The sequence below is a fragment of the Cherax quadricarinatus genome, chromosome 7 (assembly GCF_038502225.1).
Source record: "Cherax quadricarinatus isolate ZL_2023a chromosome 7, ASM3850222v1, whole genome shotgun sequence".
NCBI classification, from domain to species: Eukaryota; Metazoa; Arthropoda; class Malacostraca; order Decapoda; family Parastacidae; genus Cherax; species Cherax quadricarinatus.
Window position 1 is genome coordinate 60,619,078 of NC_091298.1, and position 21,851 is coordinate 60,640,928.

Consider the following 21,851-nt stretch of genomic DNA (forward strand, 5'->3'; position numbering starts at 1 on the left):
AGGATGGGTCCAGGCGAGAGATGAGAGGTCTTGCTCTGTTCTCTACTCTGTCAATCAGTCGCAGATGAGAGGGGGGGGGGCAGGTAAACCAAGAAAGTGGAGCATACTCAAGGTGTGAGAGTACTTGTGCCTCGTACATAATCTTGCAACCCTTACTATCAAGCAGATGCGAGATACGGCGAAGTGCTGTTAGCTTCCTGGCTCCCTTGTTTGCAAGATTTACAACATGGTTCTTCATGGTTAGTTTTGAGTCAAATTTCACCCCAAGGACATCAACTTCTTCTCCAGGTGCCAACACCCTCCCATTCTTCCTTACTACTGCACCAGCATTACCATCATGGTGCCTAGAGACCATCATCATTTGCGTTTTCTCAGGTGCAAATGTTACTTGCCATCTATTTCCCCAAGCTGATATAGCTCTTAGCTGGTGATTGATGTAGCTTAGAGCAGCTGGCATTTCTTCTCTTGTCTCTGGTTCTTCTTCTTCTCTTCTTGTCTCTGGTTCTTCCTCTTCTTGTCTCTGGTTCTTCCTCTTCTATTCTTGTCTCTGGTTCTTCCTATTCTCTTGTCTCTGGTTCTTCCTACTCTTGTCTCTGGTTCTTCCTCTTTGTCTCTGGTTCTTCTTATTCTCTCGTCTGGTTCTTCCTCTTCTTGTCTCTGGTTCTTCCTGTTCTCGTCTTGTCCCTGGTTCCTCCTTTTCTCTTCTTGTCTCTGGTTCATCACTTCTTTTCCTCTGGTCTCTCTTTTCTCGACCTGATTTTTTACCCTGTGTTCTGCTTTCTACCTTTCTAACATCCTCTTCCGTGTACCCTTCCATCTGCTCCTCCTTTTCCTTCCCTCCCAGGAGAACCCAGAGTAAACTTGTCTACGAGAATGCCCCTTCCTTCCCTCCCTCCCAGGAGAACCCAGAGTAAACTTGTCTACGAGAATGCCCCCTCCTTCCCTCTCTTCCCTCCCTCCGAGGAGAACCCAGAGTAAACTTGTCTACGGGAGTTCAAATTTGAATATCAAAAGGCGATCATGGTGCGCTGCAGCCAGACCTTACACGCCAGATTGATAGAGAGGTCGCTCTACCTTGTCTGCTCAAGCAGGAGGTGTGTCAGGTGGTGCTAGTACAGGAAAAAGGGGGTGATTGTGGTAGTAATAGCAATAGTAGTAGAAATAGTAGTAGTAATAGTACTATTACTAGTAGTAATATTACTACTAATAGTAGTAGTAGTGGTGGTGGGAGTTGGAGGAAGCAAACATTGATGAGTGGGAAGACAGGAGAGGCTGACAGGAAGAGTGAGAGAAGACATGGTGAGGGGAAGAATAAATGACACAGAGGGGAAGGAGAGGGTGGGAGGGGAAAAAAGGAGGAGTGCGCATGACGGAGTATAGGAAGGAAATGGAAGGGGAAGTGGAGGATGGAGGAGTGGGGTCAGGTCAGGTTGGAAAAGATGGTCAGGTCACATATAAGTAGAATGAGGTCAAGAGGGAGGGAGGGAGGGAAGGAGGTCAAGAGGAAGGGTAGGTAATGCTTTGCACACAGTAGACCTAAGAGAATTTAGGCCTATGTTAATTCAGCCAGTGTGGTCTTGACCAGGTGTACCTCAGTGGTACAATGTACCTCAGTTGTACGGTGTACCTCAGTTGTACGGTGTACCTCAGTTGTACGGTGTACCTCAGTTGTACAGTGTACCTCAGTTGTACAGTGTACCTCAGTTGTACAGTGTACCTCAGTTGTACAGTGTACCTCAGTTGTACAGTGTACCTCAGTTGTACAGTGTACCTCAGTTGTACAGTGTACCTCAGTTGTACAGTGTACCTCAGTTGTACAGTGTACCTCAGTTGTACAGTGTACCTCAGTTGTACAGTGTACCTCAGTGGTACAGTATACCTCAGTGGTACAGTATATCTCAGTGGTACAGTATACCTCAGTGGTACAGTATATCTCAGTGGTACAGTATACCTCAGTGGTACATTATATCTGCCAATTCTCACTGTTAAGCACCTCACACTTGTCTCTAGACCTGTTAGAACTATCAGTAGAACTGTCACTACAACTATCAGTAGAACTGTCACTACAACTATCAGTAGAACTGTCACTACAACTATCAGTAGAACTGTCACTACAACTATCAGTAGAACTGTCACTACAACTATCAGTAGAACTGTCACTACAACCATCAGTAGAACTGTCACTACAACTATCAGTAGAACTGTCACTACAACCATCAGTAGAACTGTCACTACAACTATCAGTAGAACTGTCACTACAACCATCAGTAGAACTGTCACTACAACTATCAGTAGAACTGTCACTACAACCATCAGTAGAACTGTCACTACAACTATCAGTAGAACTGTCACTACAACCATCAGTAGAACTGTCACTACAACTATCAGTAGAACTGTCACTACAACCATCAGTAGAACTGTCACTACAACTATCAGTAGAACTGTCACTACAACCATCAGTAGAACTGTCACTACAACTATCAGTAGAACTGTCACTACAACCATCAGTAGAACTGTCACTACAACTATCAGTAGAACTGTCACTACAACTATCAGTAGAACTGTCACTACAACCATCAGTAGAACTGTCACTACAACCATCAGTAGAACTGTCACTACAACTATCAGTAGAACTGTCACTACAACCATCAGTAGAACTGTCACTACAACCATCAGTAGAACTGTCACTACAACCATCAGTAGAACTGTCACTACAACTATCAGTAGAACTGTCACTACAACCATCAGTAGAACTGTCACTACAACTATCAGTAGAACTGTCACTACAACTATCAGTAGAACTGTCACTACAACTATCAGTAGAACTGTCACTACAACTATCAGTAGAACTGTCACTACAACCATCAGTAGAACTGTCACTACAACTATCAGTAGAACTGTCACTACAACCATCAGTAGAACTGTCACTACAACCATCAGTAGAACTGTCACTACAACTATCAGTAGAACTGTCACTACAACCATCAGTAGAACTGTCACTACAACTATCAGTAGAACTGTCACTACAACCATCAGTAGAACTGTCACTACAACTATCAGTAGAACTGTCACTACAACTATCAGTAGAACTGTCACTACAACTATCAGTAGAACTGTCACTACAACTATCAGTAGAACTGTCACTACAACTATCAGTAGAACTGTCACTACAACCATCAGAACTGTCACTACAACTATCAGTAGAACTGTCACTACAACCATCAGTAGAACTGTCACTACAACTATCAGTAGAACTGTCACTACAACTATCAGTAGAACTGTCACTACAACTATCAGTAGAACTGTCACTACAACCATCAGTAGAACTGTCACTACAACCATCAGTAGAACTGTCACTACAACTATCAGTAGAACTGTCACTACAACTATCAGTAGAACTGTCACTACAACTATCAGTAGAACTGTCACTACAACTATCAGTAGAACTGTCACTACAACTATCAGTAGAACTGTCACTACAACTATCAGTAGAACTGTCACTACAACCATCAGAACTGTCACTACAACTATCAGTAGAACTGTCACTACAACCATCAGTAGAACTGTCACTACAACTATCAGTAGAACTGTCACTACAACTATCAGTAGAACTGTCACTACAACTATCAGTAGAACTGTCACTACAACCATCAGTAGAACTGTCACTACAACTATCAGTAGAACTGTCACTACAACTATCAGTAGAACTGTCACTACAACCATCAGTAGAACTGTCACTACAACTATCAGTAGAACTGTCACTACAACCATCAGTAGAACTGTCACTACAACTATCAGTAGAACTGTCACTACAACTATCAGTAGAACTGTCACTACAACTATCAGTAGAACTGTCACTACAACCATCAGTAGAACTGTCACTACAACTATCAGTAGAACTGTCACTACAACTATCAGTAGAACTGTCACTACAACCATCAGTAGAACTGTCACTACAACTATCAGTGGAACTGTCACTACAACTATCAGTAGAACTGTCACTACAACTATCAGTAGAACTGTCACTACAACCATCAGTAGAACTGTCACTACAACCATCAGTAGAACTGTCACTACAACTATCAGTAGAACTGTCACTACAACCATCAGTAGAACTGTCACTACAACTATCAGTAGAACTGTCACTACAACCATCAGTAGAACTGTCACTACAACCATCAGTAGAACTGTCACTACAACCATCAGTAGAACTGTCACTACAACTATCAGTAGAACTGTCACTACAACTATCAGTAGAACTGTCACTACAACTATCAGTAGAACTGTCACTACAACCATCAGTAGAACTGTCACTACAACTATCAGTAGAACTGTCACTACAACTATCAGTAGAACTGTCACTACAACTATCAGTAGAACTGTCACTACAACCATCAGTAGAACTGTCACTACAACTATCAGTAGAACTGTCACTACAACTATCAGTAGAACTGTCACTACAACTATCAGTAGAACTGTCACTACAACCATCAGTAGAACTGTCACTACAACTATCAGTAGAACTGTCACTACAACTATCAGTAGAACTGTCACTACAACCATCAGTAGAACTGTCACTACAACTATCAGTAGAACTGTCACTACAACCATCAGTAGAACTGTCACTACAACTATCAGTAGAACTGTCACTACAACCATCAGTAGAACTGTCACTACAACTATCAGTAGAACTGTCACTACAACTATCAGTAGAACTGTCACTACAACTATCAGTAGAACTGTCACTACAACCATCAGTAGAACTGTCACTACAACTATCAGTAGAACTGTCACTACAACCATCAGTAGAACTGTCACTACAACTATCAGTAGAACTGTCACTACAACCATCAGTAGAACTGTCACTACAACTATCAGTAGAACTGTCACTACAACCATCAGTAGAACTGTCACTACAACTATCAGTAGAACTGTCACTACAACCATCAGTAGAACTGTCACTACAACTATCAGTAGAACTGTCACTACAACTATCAGTAGAACTGTCACTACAACTATCAGTAGAACTGTCACTACAACTATCAGTAGAACTGTCACTACAACTATCAGTAGAATTAGTTAAAGTATTTTCTCACCTGCTCCCTCTCTATCATCCTCACTTTCACACATTTCCTCCTCCCTCCCTCCCTCTTCCTCACCAACACAACAGGGTAACATAGCCTTTGTTCCCACTGTGTAACTATAGGTAACCTTTGTTCCCACTGTGTAACTATAGGTAGCTTTTGTTCCCACTGTGTAACTATAGGTAACCTTTGTTCCCACTGTGTAACTATAGGTAACAGCACACTGCTGATGTATCAGACCTTGCTAAATGGCAAATGTGATACCTATTATCAAAGCAGGTGACAGGTCCTTAGCTTCAAACTATAGACCAATAAGTCTAACTTCCATACCTGGAGGTTACCTGGAGGTTATTCCGGGGATCAACGCCCCCGCGGCCCGGTCCATGACCAGGCCTCCCGATGGATCAGGGCCTGATCAACTAGGCTGTTACTGCTGGCCGCACGCAGTCCGACGTACGAGCCACAGCCCGGCTGATCCGGCACCGACTTTAGGTATCTGTCCAGCTCTCTCTTGAAGGCAGCCAGGGGTTTATTGGCAATTCGCCTAATGCTTGATGGGAGGCTGTTGAACAGTTTTGGGCCCCGGACACTTATGGTGTTTTCTCTTAGTGTACCAATGGCGCCCCTACTTTTTATTGGCGGCATTTTGCATCGCCTGCCCAGTCTTTTACTTTCGTAGGGAGTGATTTCTGTGTGCAGATTTGGGACCATTCCTTCCAAGATTTTCCAAGTGTAGATTATGATATATCTCTCCCTCCTGCGTTCCAACGAGTACAAGTCAAGTGCTTCCAAGCGTTCCCAGTAGTTAAGGTGCTTGACAGAACTTATAATACGTGCAGTAAAGGATCTCTGTACACTCTCTAGATCTGCGATTTCACCTGCTTTGTATGGAGATGTTAATGTACAGCAGTATTCCAGCCTAGAGAGAACAAGTGATTTGAAAAGGATCATGGGCTTGGCATCTCTCGTTTTGAAAGTTCTCATTATCCATCCTATCATTTTCTTTGCACGTGCGATCGTGGCACTGTTGTGATCCTTGAAAGTGAGATCCTCAGACATTACTACTCCCAGGTCCCTTACATTATTTTTCCGCTCTATTGTATGGCCGGAGTCAGTAGTATACTCTGTTCTAGTTATTATCTCCTCCAGTTTTCCATAACGGAGTAGTTGGAATTTGTCCTCATTGAACATCATATTGTTTACCGTTGCCCACTGGAAAACTTTGTTTATATCTTCTTGGAGGTTAACCGCGTCCTCAGCAGATGACAGCCTCATGCAAATCCTAGTATCATCCGCAAAGGATGATACGGTGCTGTGGTGTATATCTCTGTTTATGTCTGATATGAGGATAAGGAATAAGATGGGGGCGAGTACTGTGCCTTGTGGAACAGAGCTCTTCACTATGGCAGCCTCCGATTTAACTCTGTTGACCACTACTCTTTGTGTTCGATTTGTTAGGAAGTTGAAGATCCATCTCCCCACTTTCCCAGTTATTCCTTTAGCACGTATTTTATGGGCTATTACGCCATGATCGCATTTGTCAAATGCTTTTGCAAAGTCTGTGTATATTACATCTGCATTCTGATTTTCTTCCAGTGCATCCAAGGCCATGTCATAGTGATCCAGTAGTTGTGAGAGGCAGGAGCGACCTGCCCTGAACCCATGTTGCCCTGGATTGTGCAGATTTTGGGAATCCAGGTGATTTGCAATCCTGCTTCTTAGCACTCTTTCAAAGATTTTTATGATGTGGGATGTCAGAGCTATTGGTCTATAGTTCTTAGCTAATGCTTTGCTGCCACCTTTATGGAGTGGGGCTATATCCGTTGTTTTAAGTGACTGTGGAATTTCACCCATGTCCAAGCTCCTCCTCCATAGTGTACTTAGGGCACGCGAGAGGGGTTTCTTGCAGTTCTTAATGAAAACAGAGTTCCACGAGTCTGGACCCGGGGCTGAGTGCATAGTGGGAAAATTTATGAAATCAGTAATTGCCGAGGCAATTCGTAGCCATCTTGAAAAGCATAAATTGATTAACAAATCTCAGCATAGTTTTACGAAAGGGCGTTCCTGTCTTAGGAATTTATTAGTTTTTTCACTAAGGTATTTGAGAAGGTAGATCATGGTACTGAATGTGATATTGTGTATATGGACTTCAGTAAGGCTTTTGATAGAGTTCCACATCAGAGACTATTGAGGAAACACGGAATAGGATGAGAAATTTTTTCCTGGATAAAGGCGTGGTTGACAAATAGGCAGCAAAGAGTTTGCATAACTGGGGAGAAATCAGAGTGGGGAAGCGTCACAAACGGTGTTCTTCAGGGGTCAGTGTTGGGCCCCTTATTGTTCAAAATTTATATAAGCACCATAGATGAGGGAATAGCGACATAAGCAAATTTTCTGATGACACCAAAATAAGTCGTCCAATTCATTCTGACGAGAACATTAAAGCAGTGGTCGGAAAAGTGGCAGGTAGTTTAATATTGACAAATGCAAAGTTCTGAACGTTAGACAGGAAAATAACCATGCCACATGTAAACTAAATAATGTAGATTTGGGAGTTCTGGTTAGCAGTAATCTAAAACCAAGACAACAGTGCATAAGTGTGATGAATGGTTTTGAAAACCGACAAGTTGGAGAATTGAGACACTTATGCAACACATGGGAATCTTTATTGAAGAAACGTTTCGCCACACAGTGGCTTCATCAGTCCAATACAAAGTAGAAATGGGTAAGGAGAGTAGAAGTTTGAGGTAATCAGTCCCTCAACCTGGAATCGATGTGTTCAGTCCATCAGTCTTGTAGGAAGTACAGCATAGGGCCAGAGAGGTGGCTTATATACTGGAGTCAGGCGAGTCTAAGCAGGAGGCGGCGGGATCACAGTGGGACCTGCCACTAGTGTAAGTAGGTCGTCGTCCAAAGGTTGGGCAAGCGTTGAAGTCTTTGTTCCAAGATCCCATGATGTTGCTGTGTCTGACAGATGTGATGAATGGTTTTGAAAACCGACAAGATGCCGTGCTCCTTAAGTGAATGGAACCTGACCTGACTAGGTTAGGTCATTGGCCTAAGCCGGTAGGATACTTGGACCTGCCTCGCATGGGCCAGTAGGCCTGCTGCAGTGCTCCTTCTTTATATTATGACTGGAGTATACGTGGAGGGTGTTCCGGGGGTCGACGCCCCCTCTGCCCGGTCCTTTACCAGGCCTAGCTGTGGATCAGGGCCTGATCAACCAGGTTGTTACTGCTGGCCTTATGTAAATCAACATAGGAACCACAGCCTGGCTGGTCGAGCACTGAACACTGTTTTAATATGGACTGACAGACGTGTTAACGCCCCTCTTTCCTGGCTTTCTTTCTGCATTTTCCTCCCCATCATTCTTGATTCCCACTACCTCTTTCCCCTCTTCTTCCTCTTTTCCTCTCTCTCGCTCTCTCTCTCTCCCTCTCAACCTATTCTCTACCCTTTCTCACACCCCTATTACATGTCAGTCACTTGTCAGGAGAAACAACTTCACTGATCCTCCCCTCTCCCCTTTTGCCTTCCCTTGTTCTGAGGGGAGGAGGTGAGAGGGGAAAGAAGAGACATAGGGCAGAGGAAGGAGAAGGAAGAGGCTGAAGAAGTAAGTGAAGGTGGTGAGAAGGAAGGGGGAGAAAGAGGTAAGCGAAAAGGAAGCGAGATGGAGAAATGACAAAGTAGGAATGGGAAGGGTAGGATGGATGGGATGGTGGGGAGAAACAGGGGAGTTGTGTCATTTAAGAAAGTTACCCATGCCTTTGATGAGGTTCCAGGGTCTACTCCCGGAGCCCGGCCATAGGCCAGGCTCGTCTGGTGCTAGCCTGGTGAACGGGAAATTTTGCTGTTTTAATACTTAGTGGTGTAGGGGAAAGGGGGGGGGGAAGGACTAGTGGGTGTTAGAACGTGTGGGGGGTTGGTACGTGTGTGGGGAGGGTGTTAGAATGTGTGGGGGGGGGGGGTGTTGGTACTTGTATACCACCATCAACATCACGCTCCCTCCCCCCATCATACATTTTGTCACCAGTGGCTTCATCAGTCCAATACAGAGTAGAACAGAGACAGATGAGGTAGAGTTTAACGTAATCAGTCCCTGAACCTGGAGTCGAGGGACTGATTACCTCATTTTCCACCTTTCTTCTCTGTATTGGACTGAAGAAGCCATGGGTGGCGAAACGTTGCCTCATCAGTTCGTGTATCAGTGGAACATTTACAACCAGGCAACGTGCACATGTAAAGGTTTACAGTGTGTGTGCCTGTACTCACCTAGTTGTACTCACCTAGTTGAGGTTGCGGGGGTCGAGTCCGAGCTCCTGGCCCCGCCTCTTCACTGATCGCTACTAGGTCACTCTCCCTGAGCCGTGAGCTTTATCATACCTCTGCTTAAAGCTATGTATGGATCCTGCCTCCACTACATCGCTTCCCAAACTATTCCACTTACTGACTACTCTGTGGCTGAAGAAATACTTCCTAACATCCCTGTGATTCATCTGTGTCTTCAGCTTCCAACTGTGTCCCCTTGTTACTGTGTCCAATCTCTGGAACATCCTGTCTTTGTCCACCTTGTCAATTCCTCTCAGTATTTTGTATGTCGTTATCATGTCCCCCCTATCTCTCCTGTCCTCCAGTGTCGTCAGGTTGATTTCCCTTAACCTCTCCTCGTAGGACATACCTCTTAGCTCTGGGACTAGTCTTGTTGCAAACCTTTGCACTTTCTCTAGTTTCTTCACGTGCTTGGCTAGGTGTGGGTTCCAAACTGGTGCCGCATACTCCAATATGGGCCTAACATACACGGTGTACAGGGTCCTGAATGATTCCTTATTAAGATGTCGGAATGCTGTTCTGAGGTTTGCTAGGCGCCCATATGCTGCAGCAGTTATTTGGTTGATGTGCGCTTCAGGAGATGTGCCTGGTGTTATACTCACCCCAAGATCTTTTTCCTTGAGTGAGGTTTGTAGTCTCTGACCCCCTAGACTGTACTCCGTCTGCGGCCTTCTTTGCCCTTCCCCAATCTTCATGACTTTGCACTTGGTGGGATTGAACTCCAGGAGCCAATTGCTGGACCAGGTCTGCAGCCTGTCCAGATCCCTTTGTAGTTCTGCCTGGTCTTCGATCGAGTGTATTCTTCTCATCAACTTCACGTCATCTGCAAACAGGGACACCTCAGAGTCTATTCCTTCCGTCATGTCGTGTGTGTGTGTGTGTGTGTGTGTGTGTGTGTGTGTGTGTGTGTGTGTGTGTGTGTGTGTGTGTGTGTGTACGTACATCAGTGGTCAGTATACGTCTGCAACATTTCATGACTGTTGTTAGTATTGGTTTCTCCTAGCTCAACTTTATTGGTCTCCTCTCCTCTCCTCTTCTTCCTTCTTGCCTCTCTCTCTTCCTTCCCTTCTCCCTCTCCTCCTCCAGGTCTCTCCTCGCCTCCTCAAACTTACACAATTTACCATCGGTTCTGTTTGTATGTCTTGTATTCTCCTGAGGAAGGTGGTGCTGTGTTGGTGGTGCTGTGTTGGTGGTGCTGTGTTGGTGGTGCTGTGTTGGGAATTACCAGTAGGCTCCTGGCTGCCTTCAATAGGGAGCTGGACAGATACTTAAGGTCGGTGCCGGATCAGCCGGGCTGTGGTTTGTACGTTGGACTACGTGCTTCCAGCAGTAACAGCCTGGTTGATCAGGCCCTGATCCACCGGGAGGCCTGGTCCTGGACCGGGCCGCGGGGGCGTTGATCCCCGGAATACCCTCCAGGTAGACCTCTGGCACCCTCTCTGGACTAAGTGCCTCAGATCAGTGCCATTTACATCTCATCTCTGACATAACATAAGAAAGGAGGAATACTGCAACAGGCCTACTGGCCCATACGAGGCAGGTCCAAGTCTCCTACCGGCTTAAGCCAGTGCCTTAACCTAGTTAGGTCAGGTCACATTCACATTCATATCTGTGTCCTGTTTCCAGAGGCCATAGTTAACAAAATAATGGTGTAGCACTGCAGGACGCCTACTGGCCCATACAAGGCAGGTCCTTTTCAAAACCACACATGTATTTGGCCATCCTTTTCCCAAAGCTACCGAAACGTTTCACCACACAATGGTTTCATCAGTCATATACAAAGAAGAATGGTGAAGCTCAGGAGTTTGATGTAATCAGTCCCTCAGCCCGCCATGATGGACTGATTACTTCACATCGATTCCAGGTTGAGGGACTGATTACCTCTGACTCCTCTTTTTCTACCGTTCTTCTTTGTATTGGACTGACGAAGCCACTGTGTGGCAAACGTGTCCTCCATAAACATTCTCGAATGTCGCACGAGTGCTTCATTCTAAGAAGGACCTGCCTTGTATGGGCTAGTAGGCCTTCTGCAGTGTTCCTCCTTTCTCATGTTCTTATATAGTTTGCCTTTCATACATGTGTGTTCAAAATTGTTTGTTTTGCAAGGGTCGAGACTCAGCTCCTGGGCCCCACCTCCTAGGAATACTTCGATCGCAATTGTTGATTTCTGACATCTTGGTTTTAATGATATCTGCTGGGGAAGGTGTGGGTGTGTTAGCAGGTGTCAGGTCATAGCTCCTGGCCCCACCTCTTCGCTGGTCACTACTAGGTCCACTCTTTCTCTGTTCCATGAACTTTATCATACAGCTTCTTAAAGCTGTGTATGGATCCTGCTTCCGCTACATCACCCTCCAGATTGTCCCACTTCCTGACAACTTTAAGGCTGAAGAAATACTTCCTAACGTACGAACGTACGTGTATGTATCTGTTACACAACAGTTGCGTTCTCCAAGTATGGCGGACCGTTACGACCGTTGTAACGGCCTCGCGGTAATTTGAATATCGAAAATTTTAAACTGTATTTTCGTTGCATGCGAGACAAGGGTTAAGTTTATGATATTAACAGTAAGGGGAGGGGAGGAGGGGAGGGGAGGGGGCAACCGTTGTAGAGTTACGAGGGGGGGAGGAGAGAAATTTAAATGTTTGAATTTTAAACAGATTTTGAATTGGTGTGGTTGGTACAGTGACCCCCCTGGGACTGGTACAGTGACCCACTGTGGTTGGTACAGTGACCCCCTGTGACTGGTACAGTGACCTACTGTGGTACAGTGACCCCCCTGGGACTGGTACAGTGACCCACTGTGGTTGGTACAGTGGCCCCCTGTGACTGGTACAGTGACCCCCTGTGACTGGTACAGTGACCTACTGTGGTACAGTGACCCCCCTGGGACTGGTACAGTGACCTACTGTGGTACAGTGACCCCCCTGGGACTGGTACAGTGACCCACTGTGGTTGTTAGTGACCCCCTGTGACTGGTACAGTGACCTACTGTGGTACAGTGACCCCCTGGGACTGGTACAGTGACTAGTGCTCAGAAAATTAATATATATATATATATATATATATATATATATATATATATATATATATATATATATATATATATATATATATATATATATATATATATATATATATGTAATGTACTCGCTGAAGAGAGTTTTAAGTGGCCGCCCGGACTGCCAACTACAGACTGGCTTGTTGGTGCTTCCTGTGGTTACCTGCTGGTAGTTACCTGACTTTGCCACCTGGAGGGCCTACCTGTGTGTGTGTACTCACCTGGTTGTGGCTGCAGGGGTCGATTCACAGCTCCTATGTGTGTGTGTGTGTGTGTGTGTGTGTTTATGTACGTGTGTACTAACATATTGTAGGGGTCGAGTCACAGCTCTTGGGCCCCGCCTCTTCGCTTGTCGCTCGAAGAGCGTCATCATACCTCTTCTTAAAGCTATATATGGATCCTGCCCCCACTAAATCATTCTCTAGTGTGTTACACTTCCTGACAACTCTATGGCTGAAGAAATACTACCTAACATCCATGTGACTCATTTGAGTTTTCAGCCTCAAGTTGTGACCCCTTATTGCTGTGTCACATCTCTGAAACATTCTAGCCCTCTCCAGCTTGTCACTTCCTCTCAATACTTTATACGTCGTTATCATGTCTCCTAGTCTCTCTCTCTCTCTCTCTCTCTCTCTCTCTCTATCTGTCTATCTATCTACCACCAGTAACCGTACAGAGCTGTGGCTACGTGATTGGCTGGCCGTCATCCCAGTAGAAGCATACGTAGTGCTGATTGGCTTTTCCAAACGATTCAAAAATTACTCCCAGCCAATCAAAGAGGTCAAATTTTGCCGGGCTTGATCATTGAGCGCGCTGATTGGTTCTCCCTTCTTTTTACATCATGAAGCCAGCCAATTAAGAGGCTAATATTTCCCAGGCATGGTTATTGTGCGCTGTGATTGGCTCGCCTCGTTTTTTTTATAACTGGAAGGCAGCCAATCATGGCTTTGATATTTATCTCATCCGAGACTCCCCTCAGCGGTTTTTTAGTGTATTTTTTGATAGGTAGCAGATAAGTTCAGTAGTTATTAATAGTCTCTGGATTATTGTAATAATGTTAGGCAAGGGAAGGTTAGCTTACGTTAGATTAACGTTAAGTTAGGTTAGATTAGGTTACGTTAGATTAGGTTAGGTTGGATTAGGTTAGCTTACGTTAGATTAGGTTAGGTTGGATTAGGTTAGGTTACGTTAGATTAGGTTAGGTTGGATTAGGTTATTTTACGTTAGATTAGGTTAGGTTGGATTAGTTTAGGTTAAATTAGGTTAGGTTGGATTAGATTAGGTTACGTTAGATTAGGTTAGGTTAGATTAAGGTTAGGTTGGATTAGGTTAGGTTACGTTAGATTAGGTTGGGTTGGATTAGGTTAGGTTACGTTAGATTAGGTTACGTTAGATTAGGTTAGGTTGGATTAGTTTAGGTTAAATTAGGTTAGGATAGATTAGGTTACGTTAGATTAGGTTACGTTAGATTGGGTTAGGTTAGATTAAGGTTAGGTTAGGTTGGATTAGGTTAGGTTGGATTAGGTTAGGTTACGTTAGATTAGGTTGGGTTGGATTAGGTTAGGTTACGTTAGATTAGGTTGGGTTGGATTAGGTTAGGTTACGTTAGATTAGGTTGGGTTGGATTAGGTTAGGTTCGTCAGGAAACAGGACCAGTATTTCCCGACCCACACCCGGAGCTTTAGGTCGCCTGACGGAGGCCTTCCCCTGGCTTACCCCTCTACTCCTAAACGAGGAGATAAAGTGAGTATGGGAGGACGAAGATACAGTCCAGCACTTGTATAAACAAACAAGGGAACGGGTGGAGTTTGAACCCATGGCGAGTGAGTCGTGGGTTTAGATCCCACGCGTTCCCTGGTTCCTTTGACAATTGTCTTATACGATTTCCTGGTTACGTAAACTGTTGCAAGTACTAGTAGTGGTGGTAGTGTTAGTAGTAGTGGTGGTGGTAGTAGTAGTGTTAGTAGTAGTGGTGTTAGTAGTAGTGGTGGTAGTAGTGTTAGTAGTAGTGGTGGTAGTAGTAGTGTTAGTAGTAGTGGTGGTAGTAGTGTTAGTAGTAGTGGTAGTAGTAGTGTTAGTAGTAGTGGTGGTAGTAGTAGTGTTAGTAGTAGTAGTGTTAGTAGTAGTGGTGTTAGTAGTAGTGGTGGTAGTAGTGTTAGTAGTAGTGGTGTTAGTAGTAGTGGTGGTAGTAGTGTTAGTAGTAGTGGTGGTAGTAGTAGTGTTAGTAGTAGTGGTGTTAGTAGTGTTAGTAGTAGTGGTGGTAGTAGTAGTGTTAGTAGTAGTGGTGGTAGTAGTAGTGTTAGCAGTAGTGGTGGTAGTAGTAGTGTTAGCAGTAGTGGTGGTAGTAGTAGTGTTAGTAGTGGTGGCAGTAGTGGTGGTAGTAGTGTTAGTAGTAGTGGTGGTAGTAGTGGTGGTAGTAGTAGTGGTAGTAGTGGTGGTAGTGTTAGTAGTAGTGGTGGTAGTGTTAGTAGTAGTAGTGGTGGTAGTAGTAGTGTTAGTAGTAGTGTTAGTAGTAGTGGTGGTAGTAGTGTTAGTAGTGGTGGTAGTGTTAGTAGTGGTAGTGTTAGTAGTAGTGGTGGTAGTAGTGTTAGTAGTGGTGGTGGTAGTGTTAGTAGTAGTGTTAGTAGTAGTAGTGGTAGTAGTGTTAGTAGTGGTGGTGGTAGTGTTAGTAGTAGTGGTGGTAGTAGTGTTAGTAGTGGTGGTAGTAGTGGTAGTAATAGCAGAGGTATTAGTAATGTTTTATTAATATTGTCATTATTATTGAGAATGAAGCGCTAGACCCGTACGTGCTTGTTAATGGTAAACTCACAAAGGGCAGAAACGTGTTTTATATTTACAAATGAGTGACTTTAATTTTGTGGTTACTGTGAGGGGGGAAACTGACCTCTAAGTGTTGGCTGCATAAGAGCTATTTCATGGTCCTGCCCCGGGATGAAGCCTTCTGCAGGATAATAGTGTAGTGTATTGTGGGTGAGGGAGAGTGTCAGGGTGAGGGAGTGTGTCAGGGTGAGGGAGTGTGTCAGGGTGAGGGAGAGTGTCAGGGTGAGGGAGTGTGTCAGGGTGAGGGAGTGTGTCAGGGTGAGGGAGAGTGTCAGGGTGAGGGAGTGTGTCAGGGTGAGGGAGTGTGTCAGGGTGAGGGAGTGTCAGGGTGAGGTAATGTGTCAGGGTGAGGGAGTGTCAGGGTGAGGGAGTGTGTCAGGGTGAGGGAGTGTGTCAGGGTGAGGGAGAGTGTCAGGGTGAGGGTGTGTGTCAGGGTGAGGGTGTGTGTCAGGGTGAGGGAGTGTGTCAGGATGAGGGAGTGTGTCAGGGTGAGGGTGTGTGTCAGGGTGAGGGTGTGTGTCAGGGTGAGGGAGTGTCAAGGTGAGGGAGAGTGTCAGGGTGAGGGAGTGTGTCAGGGTGAGGGAGAGTGTCAGGGTGAGGGTGTGTGTCAGGGTGAGGGAGTGTGTCAGGGTGAGGGAGTGTGTCAGGGTGAGGGAGAGTGTCAGGGTGAGGGAGTGTGTCAGGGTGAGGGAGAGTGTCAGGGTGAGGGAGTGTGTCAGGGTGAGGGAGAGTGTCAGGGTGAGGGTGTGTCAGGGTGAGGGAGTGTCAGGGTGAGGGAGAGTGTCAGGGTGAGGGAGTGTGTCAGGGTGAGGGAGTGTGTCAGGGTGAGGGAGAGTGTCAGGGTGAGGGAGTGTGTCAGGGTGAGGGAGTGTGTCAGGGTGAGGGAGAGTGTCAGGGTGAGGGAGAGTGTCAGGGTGAGGGAGAGTGTCAGGGTGAGGGAGAGTGTCAGGGTGAGGGAGTGTGTCAGGGTGAGGGAGTGTGTCAGGGTGAGGGAGAGTGTCAGGGTGAGGGAGAGTGTCAGGGTGAGGGAGTGTGTCAGGGTGAGGGAGAGTGTCAGGGTGAGGGAGAGTGTCAGGGTGAGGGAGTGTGTCAGGGTGAGGGAGAGTGTCAGGGTGAGGGAGTGTGTCAGGGTGAGGGAGAGTGTCAGGGTGAGGGAGAGTGTCAGGGTGAGGGAGAGTGTCAGGGTGAGGGAGAGTGTCAGGGTGAGGGAGAGTGTCAGGGTGAGGGAGAGTGTCAGGGTGAGGGAGTGTGTCAGGGTGAGGGAGAGTGTCAGGGTGAGGGAGAGTGTCAGGGTGAGGGAGTGTGTCAGGGTGAGGGAGAGTGTCAGGGTGAGGGAGTGTGTCAGGGTGAGGGAGTGTGTCAGGGTGAGGGAGAGTGTCAGGGTGAGGGAGAGTGTCAGGGTGAGGGAGAGTGTCAGGGTGAGGGAGTGTGTCAGGGTGAGGGAGTGTGTCAGGGTGAGGGAGAGTGTCAGGGTGAGGGAGAGTGTCAGGGTGAGGGAGTGTGTCAGGGTGAGGGAGTGTGTCAGGGTGAGGGAGAGTGTCAGGGTGAGGGAGAGTGTCAGGGTGAGGGAGAGTGTCAGGGTGAGGGAGTGTGTCAGGGTGAGGGAGTGTGTCAGGGTGAGGGAGTGTGTCAGGGTGAGGGAGAGTGTCAGGGTGAGGGAGAGTGTCAGGGTGAGGGAGAGTGTCAGGGTGAGGGAGTGTGTCAGGGTGAGGGAGTGTGTCAGGGTGAGGGAGAGTGTCAGGGTGAGGGAGAGTGTCAGGGTGAGGGAGAGTGTCAGGGTGAGGGAGAGTGTCAGGGTGAGGGAGTGTGTCAGGGTGAGGGAGTGTCAGGGTGAGGGAGAGTGTCAGGGTGAGGGAGAGTGTCAGGGTGAGGGAGTGTGTCAGGGTGAGGGAGTGTCAGGGTGAGGGAGTGTCAGGGTGAGGGAGTGTCAGGGTGAGGGAGAGTGTCAGGGTGAGGGAGAGTGTCAGGGTGAGGGAGAGTGTCAGGGTGAGGGAGAGTGTCAGGGTGAGGGAAAGTGTCAGGGTGAGGGAGAGTGTCAGGGTGAGGGAGAGTGTCAGGGTGAGGGAGAGTGTCAGGGTGAGGGAGAGTGTCAGGGTGAGGGAGAGTGTCAGGGTGAGGGAGTGTCAGGGTGAGGGAGAGTGTCAGGGTGAGGGAGTGTCAGGGTGAGGGAGAGTGTCAGGGTGAGGGAGAGTGTCAGGGTGAGGGAGAGTGTCAGTGTGAGGGAGAGTGTCAGGGTGAGGGAGAGTGTCAGGGTGAGGGAGAGTGTCAGGGTGAGGGAGAGTGTCAGGGTGAGGGAGTGTCAGGGTGAGGGAGAGTGTCAGGGTGAGGGAGAGTGTCAGGGTGAGGGAGTGTGTCAGGGTGAGGGAGTGTCAGGGTGAGGGAGTGTCAGGGTGAGGGAGAGTGTCAGGGTGAGGGAGTGTCAGGGTGAGGGAGTGTCAGGGTGAGGGAGTGTCAGGGTGAGGGAGAGTGTCAGGGTGAGGGAGTGTGTCAGGGTGAGGGAGTGTCAGGGTGAGGGAGAGTGTCAGGGTGAGGGAGTGTCAGGGTGAGGGAGTGTCAGGGTGAGGGAGTGTCAGGGTGAGGGGGTGTCAGGGTGAGGGAGAGTGTCAGGGTGAGGGAGAGTGTCAGGGTGAGGGAGAGTGTCAGGGTGAGGGAGAGTGTCAGGGTGAGGGAGAGTGTCAGGGTGAGGGAGTGTCAGGGTGAGGGAGAGTGTCAGGGTGAGGGAGAGTGTCAGGGTGAGGGAGAGTGTCAGGGTGAGGGAGAGTGTCAGGGTGAGGGAGAGTGTCAGGGTGAGGGAGAGTGTCAGGGTGAGGGAGAGTGTCAGGGTGAGGGAGAGTGTCAGGGTGAGGGAGAGTGTCAGGGTGAGGGAGAGTGTCAGGGTGAGGGAGTGTCAGGGTGAGGGAGTGTCAGGGTGAGGGAGAGTGTCAGGGTGAGGGAGAGTGTCAGGGTGAGGGAGAGTGTCAGGGTGAGGGAGTGTCAGGGTGAGGGAGAGTGTCAGGGTGAGGGAGTGTCAGGGTGTGGGTGTGTCTGTGTGAGTGTGTGTGTGGGTGAGGGAGTGTCAGGGTGAGGGAGTGTCAGGGTGAGGGAGTGTCAGGGTGAGGGAGTGTCAGGGTGAGGGAGTGTCAGGGTGAGGGAGTGTGTCAGGGTGAGGGAGTGTCAGGGTGAGGGAGTGTCAGGGTGAGGGAGTGTCAGGGTGAGGGAGTGTCAGGGTGAGGGAGTGTCAGGGTGAGGGAGTGTCAGGGTGAGGGAGTGTCAGGGTGAGGGAGTGTGTCAGGGTGAGGGAGTGTCAGGGTGAGGGAGTGTCAGGGTGAGGGAGTGTCAGGGTGAGGGAGTGTCAGGGTGAGGGAGTGTCAGGGTGAGGGAGTGTCAGGGTGAGGGAGTGTCAGGGTGAGGGAGTGTCAGGGTGAGGGAGTGTCAGGGTGAGGGAGTGTCAGGGTGAGGGAGTGTGTCAGGGTGAGGGAGTGTCAGGGTGAGGGAGTGTGTCAGGGTGAGGGAGTGTCAGGGTGAGGGAGTGTCAGGGTGAGGGAGTGTCAGGGTGAGGGAGAGTGTCAGGGTGAGGGAGTGTGTCAGGGTGAGGGAGTGTCAGGGTGAGGGAGTGTCAGGGTGAGGGAGTGTCAGGGTGAGGGAGTGTGTCAGGGTGAGGGAGTGTCAGGGTGAGGGAGTGTCAGGGTGAGGGAGTGTCAGGGTGAGGGAGTGTGTCAGGGTGAGGGAGTGTCAGGGTGAGGGAGTGTCAGGGTGAGGGAGTGTCAGGGTGAGGGAGAGTGTCAGGGTGAGGGAGTGTCAGGGTGAGGGAGTGTCAGGGTGAGGGAGAGTGTCAGGGTGAGGGAGTGTGTCAGGGTGAGGGAGTGTCAGGGTGAGGGAGTGTCAGGGTGAGGGAGTGTCAGGGTGAGGGAGAGTGTCAGGGTGAGGGAGAGTGTCAGGGTGAGGGAGTGTGTCAGGGTGAGGGAGTGTCAGGGTGAGGGAGTGTCAGGGTGAGGGAGAGTGTCAGGGTGAGGGAGAGTGTCAGGGTGAGGGAGTGTGTCAGGGTGAGGGAGTGTCAGGGTGAGGGAGTGTCAGGGTGAGGGAGTGTCAGGGTGAGGGAGAGTGTCAGGGTGAGGGAGAGTGTCAGGGTGAGGGAGTGTGTCAGGGTGAGGGAGTGTCAGGGTGAGGGAGTGTCAGGGTGAGGGAGTGTCAGGGTGAGGGAGAGTGTCAGGGTGAGGGAGAGTGTCAGGGTGAGGGAGTGTGTCAGGGTGAGGGAGTGTCAGGGTGAGGGAGTGTCAGGGTGAGGGAGAGTGTCAGGGTGAGGGAGTGTGTCAGGGTGAGGGAGAGTGTCAGGGTGAGGGAGTGTCAGGGTGAGGGAGTGTCAGGGTGAGGGAGTGTGTCAGGGTGAGGGAGTGTCAGGGTGAGGGAGAGTGTCAGGGTGAGGGAGTGTGTCAGGGTGAGGGAGAGTGTCAGGGTGAGGGAGTGTCAGGGTGAGGGAGTGTGTCAGGGTGAGGGAGTGTCAGGGTGAGGGAGTGTCAGGGTGAGGGAGAGTGTCAGGGTGAGGGAGTGTGTCAGGGTGAGGGAGAGTGTCAGGGTGAGGGAGTGTCAGGGTGAGGGAGTGTGTCAGGGTGAGGGAGTGTCAGGGTGAGGGAGTGTCAGGGTGAGGGAGAGTGTCAGGGTGAGGGAGAGTGTCAGGGTGAGGGAGTGTGTCAGGGTGAGGGAGTGTCAGGGTGAGGGAGTGTCAGGGTGAGGGAGTGTCAGGGTGAGGGAGTGTCAGGGTGAGGGAGTGTCAGGGTGAGGGGGATAGTGAGGGAGTTTCCATGGGACGCTCTATAATAATGCTACTACTAGTAGAAATATTAATAATAATAATGATAATAATAATAATAATAATAATAATTAATAATGTCAACATAAAAACAATGTTAACCATAGGAATTACTCTGCACTTATTTTTAGTAAGTTACCAGTGGATAATTGTTGCAATAACTTGGATAATTGTGTTGTACTTGTAATACCGTGGATAATTATGTACTTGTAATAATTTGGATAATTATGTTGTACTTGTAATACCGTGGATAATTGCTGCACTTGTAATAATCAGTGGATAATTATATTTCACTTATAGTAATTAGCCAGTTATCGTGGATAATTCTTACGGTGCGTGGCAGGTTCTCTTCACTGTGATAATTGCTGCAAGTTGCAAGATAATTAAGGTGGTAGTGGTCATTTATACAGGGTAATTACCGCCGCCTTCCAATCATCATAAATTACCTACATCACAATAATTATTCTCGTAGAAGAGAAGAAAATAAGAGAAAAGTAAGATACAGTGACCTTAATTATCAGCGGAGAGAGAGAGAGAGAGAGAGAGAGAGAGAGAGAGAGAGAGAGAGAGAGAGAGAGAGAGAGAGAGGATTATCATCCTTGTTGTGAGAGATTATCACTGGGAGGGGGAGGGATAGGTTGGGATATTTTGGGTTATTCGTGTTTGGGGGGTTGGTGGGGGGGACCTGGTGACCGGGGGGGGGAAGAGGCAGTAAGTGCGATATGTGCTGGTGCATTTGTCTGAACTGTTTAGGTTACTTTTCAGTAGTTGGGTGTGTGTGTGTGTGTGTTAGCTCAAGATCTTTCGCAGTCTCTGTGCGTCTTCAGGAGCTATGCAGTGTTGCAACACTAGCAACAGGTAATTTGAGAGGCTGCACTAAGAGCCGAGGATCGACCCCTGCAACCCCAACTAGGTAGCGACGTAAACAAGAAATGAATAAGTGAAGGAGAAACAACAGTGAGTAAATGGTAGAAGTAAGAGTCAAGGGAGTAATATTTTGCATCAAACACTGCGAAGATAGGATAATAAATGTGAGAAATAAATGAGAGGGAGAGAGAGGATAATAGACAGTAGATAATGAGGATTTGTATGTGTGTCATCCACAGAAGACACAGTGAGTCTCCAAGCTGATATAAACCGTCTTCCAGTGGATCACTGACAGTAAGGATGGAGGAACTGAAAAATAAAGATTGGAGTACGAGACAAACTCAAACCACTGAGCAGAATGTAAGTCAAATGTGAGAGACCTGGGAGTGACAGTGTCAGAAGATCTCACTTACGAGGAGCACAACAGCAACATTATCACAACTGCAAGAAGAATGATCGATGGGATAACTAGAACCTTCAAATGTCAAGATACTAAGCTAGTGATGAGATTCTTAAGGTCACTGGTGCGCTTTGGGCTGGAGTATTGTTGTCTACTAACATCCTCCTTCAAGACAGGCGAAATTGCTGAGCCTGGCCCATGGCTGGGCTCCCGGAGTACTCTCTCGAAACTCATAGATGCATCATAATCAACACCTGCAACATACTGGAGGGATTGGTACCAAACCTACACACTGAAATTACTACTTATGAACAGAGCTGTCTGTTAGGCCTGTTATGTTCATAAGTGATGAATACACCGAGAGAACCCAGTGTGAGGAGACCACGACTCTTCAACACCCTTAATTCACGTATAAGAGGGATCAACAACAAATCCCTATCTTCGAGAGGGAACTCAACAGATTCCTCAAAACAGTTCCCGATCAGCCGGGTTGTGGTACACATGTT